Source organism: Camelina sativa, chromosome 7 (genome assembly GCF_030686135.1).
Source record: "Camelina sativa cultivar CO46 ecotype springtype chromosome 7, ASM3068613v1".
Lineage (NCBI taxonomy): Eukaryota > Viridiplantae > Streptophyta > Magnoliopsida > Brassicales > Brassicaceae > Camelina > Camelina sativa.
Window position 1 is genome coordinate 18,632,530 of NC_141886.1, and position 10,020 is coordinate 18,642,549.

Here is a 10,020-nt window from a genome sequence, read left to right on the forward strand (position 1 = left end):
AATAAATTGATATGAGAATATAATTGATTTTCCTGATAAAACCTTTTGATGAGCAAAATTACTTCTTGCAAAAATATTTGATTTAGTAATTTTGTGAACAATCTAAACATGTTTTCAAAGCTGATTTTTAACCTAGAATTTTGCAAAGAGATTTAGATTTTCTGGTTTTAAATTTAGATAATTTTTGCAGTGAGAAATGATTTATTTTACCAAGTGTTTAGAGTTTTAGATCTGATTTTTAATTGCTTGAATCCTATTTATTTGTTGATTTAATATTTTGTAATTTCCTGAGAAATTCCGTGGACTTAGCTTTTTGATCTTCTGAATTTACAACACTTTTATTTAATATTTTCATTGTTTATTTTAATTTAAATTAATTGTTTAGCTTAGTTATAAAACTCTATAATCTATTGTGTTTGATCTTGAGTCTCTGTGGAATTCGACCCCTAAGTACTGCAATGACCTCTTAATTTGAGAGAGTAGCTCTAGGGTAAATTTGAGCATATCAAATACATATTTGTGTTTCTTTACCCAAATTGCCGGAAACAACAATTACTAGAACTGTATCCATGAACGAAAATGAAGAACGTAAAGAACATGTAAATCCTTCAATTTTGAACAAGGTGAAGAACAAGAGTAAAAAAAACACGTTTCATATTTTCTTAAACGATGATGACATGGAATGATGCGTACGAAGTGGTAAGTCAACCACCAAACAAACATGTAAATCAGTCTAATTAAATCAGCCATAAACAAAATTATAAGTCAGTCGCAACATGAATACTATTACAGTAATCAAAAAAATGGCCACCACACTCAACTGTTTACTGTCATAACACAACTGAAAATCTGTAACTCAGCCGTATCATTTAAAAAGTCGGTCGTAATTGCATGATATTCTAGTAATTAATCTTTTGCTAATAAGTCAGCCGTAAAATGGCTGAGTTTTCCAATAAGTAACGACATCTCATAAGTAAGCTGTTGTTAATAACTCAGCCAGCTGGATAAAGTTAATTCAGCCGTGTCGAAGTAATAACTCAACCAAAATTTTGACGACTTAACCATTAGGCAAAAACTCAGCCGTAACAGATTTCATTAAGTCACCTGTAACTACAGGTTGAATTATGCTCGTAAGTTAGTTGTCCGCTCATAACTCAGCCATTCTTCTTAAATCAGCCGCAACATACCGTAACGCAGCCATCATTACTGCTGTAGCGTTTTATGGCTGAACTATTTAATAGACATCAGCGATTTCTGACGTGGAGACGCTATTTTTCTGACGTGGCAATGACATTCTTTGTTACATTTTTTGATATGCTTAAATTTACCCTAGAACCACTCTCTCAAATTAAGAAATGATTGTAGTACTTAGGGGTCGAATTCCACAAGGACTCTTGTTTACACAATAGATTGCAGAGTTTTAAGATTACACTAAACATAATTATTTCAACTAAAAATAGCAATGCAAAAATAGTAAATTAAAGGGTTGTAAATTCAAGGGATTAAAAAGCTAGGTCTATGCAAATTCTCAGCAAATTTTGGGATATCAAATCAATTATAAATTAGAATTGAAACAATTAACAATCAGATCTAGAACTCTAAACTCAATTGTAGAATAAATCTATTGCAAATATCATCTAATTTTAAAACCCAAAAATCCAAATCTCTTTGTAAAATTCAAGTTAAAAACCATCTTCGAAAACAAGTTTAGATTGTTAACAAAATTAGTAAATCAAATCTCCTTGCAGAAAGTAATTTTCCTCATCAAATGTTTTATCAGGAAAATTAATTATATTATTATATCAATTTATTTTCCTACTTTATTAATTCTAGGTGATCAATCACTAATTAATATGAAGAACAACCTAAGATGAAGATCACAGAAAAATAAGAATCCTAACAAATCAATAGATCTAATAAACCATAAAAACCATGTGAAAACCATGAACCTCACAAACAAACTAGTTAGACATATTCAATAAAATACAAATCATATTCTGAATAATCTGCATTAAGAAATTAAAAGAAGAAGTTAAAAGAAGAAGTAAAAGAAGTTTTGAATCTTCTTTGAAGGAGTCTTAACTATTCTCTCCAAAATCTCTCTAAAAATCTCTCTCAAAAGTTATAGGAAAAATAAAGCTTAGGTCTAAACAATGACCTACAAATCTCATTTATATTCCTAAAACACATGTAGAGACCAATGATGCAAATATGGACTTTGGGACAGCTTTGTAAATCTTTAAAACTTAAGAAATTCGTTTTCTTTCTTGCTTGACATCCATGTTGTGTTGGCCGACACTCACACCCTTGATCGGCTCTAACTTTCTTTCTTAGCTAATTTGCTCCAAAACGTTCCAAATTGCTCTATTTTGCATCGTCCATGCCAAAATCCTATAAAACGTATAAAAACTCACAAAAAACCTAAAACACAAAAAAAAAACTCTAAAAACCCCTTATATCATGGTTAAAAACCACAAAAACTATGATATATCATTTTTTTGCAACAAAAACACATTGGGTATAGAAAATAGATCTGAAATATGATAGTAATAAAATTAAAAAAAATGTATGGTTATGATAATATCATCTAAAATGTCTGACATGTGAGTAAATCTCGATGATTAGAGAAAGAAACAGCATTAAAAGAAACAATAAGCCATGAAAACATGCATTTAGATTTAAAAACATTGATGGTTTCATGTTTAGTATATATATATATATGTATATATATATGAAAATAAATATAATATTGCTTAATCACTCATTATTATTTTAAAACTCTTCAAATATGGAAATTTTTTGTACTAGAGTTTAAAATTTCTTTCTCGAGATTAAATTATACTTTATAACTCATTAACAACAAGTTTAATCAAATGCTCATTCACGCATTAATCTAATGCTCATTCACCAACAATTCAAAAGATGCGATAGTTTTTCACATAAAACTAATAAAACTTCATCTGTAAATATAATATTTTCTTACATAAAACTTGAACTTATAATTTTTTTTCCTACATAAAATACCTAAAACTTTTGGTGTAAAATATGCCCCAACATTTTTGATGCCCTAATCCTTGGCTTTAGTTGCTTGGTCTATGGGCGGGGCCTTGAACCATTTTTTATTTTAATTTCAGTGTTCATGTGTTTGTTGATTGTGTTAATACTTCTACATCAAGAAAAAAAAAGATGAATTATCATGGTTCAATATGTTGAACATGTTAGGTTTTGTTCCTTTCTTATATTTTAGAATCTATATTTTTTTCTTTTGGATATTTGTGGTAAAACAGGCTAAAAATTTTCTTATTCGATAGATACATATGAGTCTCTCCATTATAAATTTAGCTTTTTATTAGTCTTCATTCTTAAACCAAAAAAAAAATTCAAACGATTATAAAAAGAAAAATTGTATGTTACTATGTTTAAAAAATCATGTTATTAATGTAAGCTAATAAGAAGCTAAAATTTTCTCAAATTACTAAAATTCAAAAACAATGTAAGCTAAACTCGTGCATAGCACGAAATGACTTCTAGTCTTATATAATATAAGAAGATTTTTTCTAACTTATACTCACATTATGACATTTGGCATTCTCTTTTAGTGACACCTGTCATCTTTTATTTTCATTTTTTCTTAAAACAAATTTATACTATTTTCAATTCCAAATAATCATACTTCTCTTATCAATATTGGTACAATTGACATATATTTTTAAATCCACTTTTATATCTTAAGTTCTTTTGTCAAACAAAATTAGATTATTTTATAATAAAATCTTATAATATATATATGATACAAAATCTAAAATTATCATGTAGCGGGTTATGCTTTCACCATGCATTAAAGAAGATGCGTATTTATAATTTCAATAACCATGCTTTTAACTGTATTTAGTCTAATGAAAATATTTCCGTTGCAAATATTTATGTTACAAAAGTTCTGACACCAAATTCCATAATTCCCAAATTTGTAACTGTTAATAAAATATTTTGAACCTAAGAGTAACATCTATCTAACATTCAAATAGATGTAGCCATAGGTACATAGATGGATTGACAAGGTACATTTTGTAAAATAATTTTGTTTCCCATTTTCTTAACCAAATTTGTAGATTTATAGCTTAGTGAAGCTAGCAGAACTGTATCATATAGAAGCCATGGAATGGGATCAATGGATATTAAAAACTCAGCTAAAGTCTTCTCAAGATACAAGAACGTAGGTTCTTAAAAAAATGATTAACTATATTTTAATATGAATTCCTTTATTTACTTTTTAATCAAAATTTACTCTTGGTTTGTATATATGTAGACATTATTTTCAACTTTTCTGAGGATTAGTTAAACATCTTTATTTTAGGTTTATGTGTTTGTTTTAACATCTTATCGAGAAAGAGGCCAAGCGAGTTCTGGAGGACAAGCAGACTAAACAACCTTAGACCACAAATTTATATTATGTTTTAAAGCCACCAAATAATATGTATATTATAATAGTCACAATATATTTTCTCACTAAATTCTACTCCATCCATTCCTTATTACTCCATTTTCTAGAGAAAAACAAATGTTGCACAAAAACACAATTTTTAGGTTTTCTATATATTTTTAATAAGTTGAAATTTGAAATTGATGATAAATTGTAAACTTCAAACAAAAACTGAATATTATTGGTTGAAATTTGTTAATCACAAAAAAATAATGCAAGTAAAGTCAGTTTTTAATATGTTTTCTTAATATGTTTGAAGATCCTAAAATATAGATTAATCAGGAACAGCGGGAGTATTGTCTAATATAACCATTTAATACAGTCCCACATTTTTTTTAAACTATCTATTGTTTAAAATTTTCAATGATGGGAAGTGTTTTTAGTCAAGTGGTTACAGCACCGTCTCTGCGATGGATCCCACCAGAGTTCAATTCCACTTAGTCGCGTTATTCCGCGTAGTAGGGACTGAATATGAATCGGGCCTTGTGGATTCAATATTGACAAAAAAAAATGATAAATGGAAAGAAGGCTGGACAATGATTTGTGGCAACATTTTCATTTTGTTGGATGAAAGGGATTATGTTTCATGTTACAAATTGACCAGGCTGGATTGTGGAGAATCACTATCCATGAAGATGGAGGCATATAAAAGGCACTTCAAATGTTTGGACCGAGCAAAATAAAAGTTAATTATACAGAGATAAAGTGAGTTGTAAAAAGAAAGCAATGGAAAAAATGGTACATCAATACTCCATAGTATAAAATTTATAAAAGTTAAATCTTTTATTTATGAAATCAGTCACAAAACAAAAAAAATGAGGCAAATTAATTCAAGAGTGATGGAGAGATAATGTTTAGTATGTTTAGTATTTGGAGTTTAGGGTTTAGAATTTAGTTATTTTGTATATATATAAGGATATTATTGAAAATCGATTACAAGAGAGAGTATTTCTTTTAAAATATTTGTTGTTAAGTATTACTGTTAGATGATTAAAGTAAAATTAATATATATAACATCATTAAATTATCTATCAAAGTACTTATATAGTAAGGTCTTAAAATTTTCTTAATAGAATACTTTTAGTTTTTTTCCAAAAAAAACAAAAATGTAAATAAATATAATATATCTTAATTACTTAAACGAAAATACCAAATTAAATTGATTTTACGGTAACTAAAACAATGGTCCTATTATTATAGTAACATATTGTATCAATATTTTCAACAATGCTGTATACTTTAACTTTTTTTTCTTTATCTCAAAATGATTCTTTTATGAAGCATTATATAACAAATATATATTAAAATATTGTAGTTAAACCGTAATATTATAAAATTTAATTTCCAATACATATATTTTCAATTACATATATATTTTCATATACAATTGAATAGGAAATTTATTTTTTATTTCAAATTAATAATGCATACATAACCCACGACGCGTGGGCTACTTTCTAGTATTCTAATACATTTTGCTTCTATACGTCCTGCAGGGAGAAAGACAGAATAAAAAAACCTAGGACTAAATTAACCAATCCAAAATCAAACACAGAATCTGCAAGGAGCCAGAGGACAACAAACAGAGAATTCTCGTCTTTGTAAATGTGAATATGTGTGTTCGGCTTTAAGCAACTACGTTCTCACACCTGATGATCAGAATTCAGAAGCATTGTGTTTCAAGAAAGATATCAATTTTATGAAAGCTTGCAAAAGCAAGATTTACCCATCTTAGTCATGGTGAATTAGCCATCAAAATAAACAATCATATTACTAGAAACAAAAGAAGACAAACCCGTAATCTACCGAGTAATTATAAGAAATATCCATAATTTCTCCAGAGGAATCTGAATCCGAGGTTACAAAAAAAAAGAAAAGAAAAGAAAAAAACAGCAGTAAGTTAAAAAAAAATGATGAGCCATAAGAGTAGCGTTTAGAGTGCATAGTGTATAAAAGTAGCTAACAAAACATCAGAAATACATTAGAGTTGGCCACACCTCTTAGTCTTCATCTTATTGAGACTCCTCTTTCATCATTTTTTTAAACGGTGGATGCAAATTTCCATCTTCAATGAAACTCTCTGACCCTGGAAATAGTAAGGGACCAACATGAAGTCCTTTTCAGGAGTTTGGAAGCTTACTTTCTGAATTCTATTCATCTCGGATGATTTAAACGTCATAATGTGTTTGTCACCTCCCATCAGCGTGTTGTATGAGAGATCATAGGAGAATTCCCCAACTCCTGGAGCAAGAGGTGCTATACAGTTAATAGTCACATACAATTCTTTTGGCTCCTTGAATAACTGAACTGCAACCAAGGGACCATCTGGAGTATTCAAACTTTCAAAGTACCAATAGCATACAAGTACAGAATTTGGTAATTCCCTAGGTGATAATAACACTCCTTCTCTAGGTAATAGCAGTCACACGTACGACGGCTTTAGCATACAACATCGATTCTACTTGATATATTTTGATTTTGGTTGGTTCAATTTTTTCAATCAAAAGTTTTTTACTTTTTACTAATTCGACTTTAAGAAAATAATTTGGAAAAAGTGGAAAAACTGGTAGATATGTTGCTAAAGTTTGTAAAAGCTTTCTTTGTTTGTAAGAGCATTTCAGACAAGAAATTATTATTTTCTGTAGTAAAAAATTATAGAGTTACAAATATTAATACTTCAGATATATTCTCCCATAATTGATAAACTTAACAAGAGTAAAAATAATATTTTTTTTCCAGAAGGTATACAGTTAATAATTAATTTAATATTTCTATTTGATTAGTATTTCTTAATTTTTAACTATGAGGTCACAAACTTAAAAGAGGGTGGAGGACCTTCTTCTTCACGTGGGTCTAGAAGATTTTTGGTGTTTATTAAAGGTTTTGTAGAAGATGTCGCGGTCTAGGATGATGATCAATAATCCCATGTTGTTTACAAAATAGATTTCTTTTCATGAGAACGTGTAAATTAAAATGGCAAAAACTCAAACTAGATCCCTCAAATAGAGAAGAGAAAAAAAAGTTTCCAACATTGAACACAAGGCTGTCGCAGCACTCCTCCTCTCTGGCCAAGGATGCGTTAACAGCCTTAAAACGCTCCTGGAAAACCGCGAAGTAAGCTTATTTTCAACAAAGTCACTTATCAACACCATTGTTGATTTGATTCGTTCTTACTTGCTCTATCATTTGTGGATTCTCCTAATATTTCTCCGCAAAAACCATGAGCCTTCTTGTCAAAACATGCTAGGTCATGTGCCTCGGTTATCATAAAAAAAAAGTAAGCTATTAACAAAATTCTAAACTCTCCTTGCGTATGTTGTATACAAAGTTCAGGAGTTTTTAACTCAAATTCAAGAGTGAAGTATCATAAATGTACCGTACCGTACGTGTGTCAACCAGGAGGAAATATGGACAAAAAGCAATCAAAACCTCTCCGCACTAAAGGTTTAGTAGTTAATTAGGTAGACAAGAAATACAGAGCCAGTGCTCTGCAGTGAATGCTCCTCTCTGATAGGGGTTTATAGTGTCCTCCAAATCGAATTGAACAAAACAAATACCAACACATGTATCATCTAGGATCCTTTTCGGACATCAATGAAACATATGAGCTAACTTCAATGCAACAGCGTACATGGTGGACATGGACTAGCAGTCACACGTGTGATTGAAGCTAAAGCCGTCGAAACGTCATTAAGTAACACGACAAACCATACAAATATGCGTTTTAGAGTACATAGATTATGGTAGCTACAAAACAAAAACATCAGAAATGCATTCTCATTAGCAGGCAAGTGACATATGAACAAAACGACCTACGAAGGATCTGATATGATAATTACTCTTAGACTTCATTTTCTTTCTCTTCTTTGATAATTACTCTTCATCATAAAAACAGACATGGGAACTGTTATGAAGCACTTCTCAGGAGTTTGGAAGCTCACTTTCTGAATCCTATTCATCTTATCTGATCCACGTGCCCAATATTCACCTTCACGCGAGTAGGAGAGTAGAAAAGAGAACTCCCCAACTCCTGGAGCAGAAGCCCGTGCTATACCAGACACTCCTTCTGGCTTCTGGAAACACTGAATCACAACCAATGGACCATCTCGATAGTCCTGAAGGACAAGAATCTTATCATCGACGTGTACCCATGCGTCAGCGTCATGGCCACTTCTGAAATGTTTTTTGCCACACTTGTGGTTGGCGTCGTAGTGGCTACACAGATCCTTGTACATGCCGCTGTAGTTGCACTCTAATGCAGGACAGTTACAGTAGCACGGAGCGAAAATGCATTCTTTCTGATGGACTAATTCTTTTCCGTAATAGAACTTCTCACTACAACCATGTTTGGCGTTCGGGCATGGGATAATGATTGCCTCGACAAGCCTCTCCATTATTCGGGATCGGTAGTTACCGATCGGTAAATTACAAGCGTTGCATTTCTACCTCTGTTTCTTACAACACGACGAACAAGCGATAATGTCCACTGTCACACTGAGATTTAAAACCACACAGTTAGTTATTATTATACATAATAACTCAAAATCATCCATAAACATAAACCACAACACTTTTCAATCAACATGATCGACTTATAAGGAGAAGAGTGGTGGAAGTAGGAAGACAAGACCTGAAAGATAGGAGCAGTGAGTGCTTTAGAGCAAACTGGACAATCGAGAAGATTTAGGTCTAACAGCGTTCCTGAAGAACGTGCCTCCGAGATTACAACATCACCATCTACATTTCCAGTCGTCGTTCCTACAACATTCTTCTTCTTCTAAGATTTTTTTCCATTATCAGGCATCGGAAGAGCATGCTATGTGGCCATTGTCACACTGAGATTCAAAACCAAACAGTTGGTTAGTTACATTACAACCCACCAAATGTTTTACAACGAAAACAAACGTAGCAAAACTTACCAATCAAATCAGATTCCAAAAGTCACCAAAACTATAACCAAATTATATATATATAGTAAGCTTATACAGGTCTGAACAGATAATTTCACTATCATCCACTAAGTTTGCTGTTTCATTCAAATGGGAAAAACAAAAAAAAGGCATAACTAAATCAGAGTTATCCTAACAGAACAGAAGCTAGGGTTTCAAAATGGTTGAAGAAGGAGACGTGGTGGTGGGAGTAAGAAAAAAAAATACCCGAAAGATAGGAATCGTGAGTGAGTCAAAGCAAACGGGACAATCGAGAAAGATGTAGGTCCAACAATGTCCCAGATCTTGCCAACGCATCTATCCACCACTCTCGCCTTCTTCTTGTACAAGTCATTGCCTCTTTTGGCGGCTGCTCGATGCTTCTCCTGCCATATGAACTCTGGCATTCGATCGGATTTGCTTCGCTACTCTATGTAAACCCTAGTTCGCCTTTCTATCTTCCCGCCGAAACTTTTTCAGAGTTTTGGATCAGAGAATTAATCTGTGGTGGAGGATATTTTCTTGTTTATTTATATCGAGGTTGTTTTTTTTTAAGGGAAAAATAATTTTGGATTTTAATTGAAGCAAATTAATAAATTGATTGTTAAACAA

At 31.3% G+C, this 10,020-nt stretch overlaps 1 pseudogene; it reads right to left on the minus strand.

Annotated features, from left to right (window-relative positions):
* Nucleotides 1-6,512: 6,512 nt before the first annotated feature.
* Nucleotides 6,513-9,815, minus strand: LOC109125453 (E3 ubiquitin-protein ligase SINA-like 2; annotated as a pseudogene).
* Between the last annotated feature and the right edge of the window lie 205 nt (nt 9,816-10,020).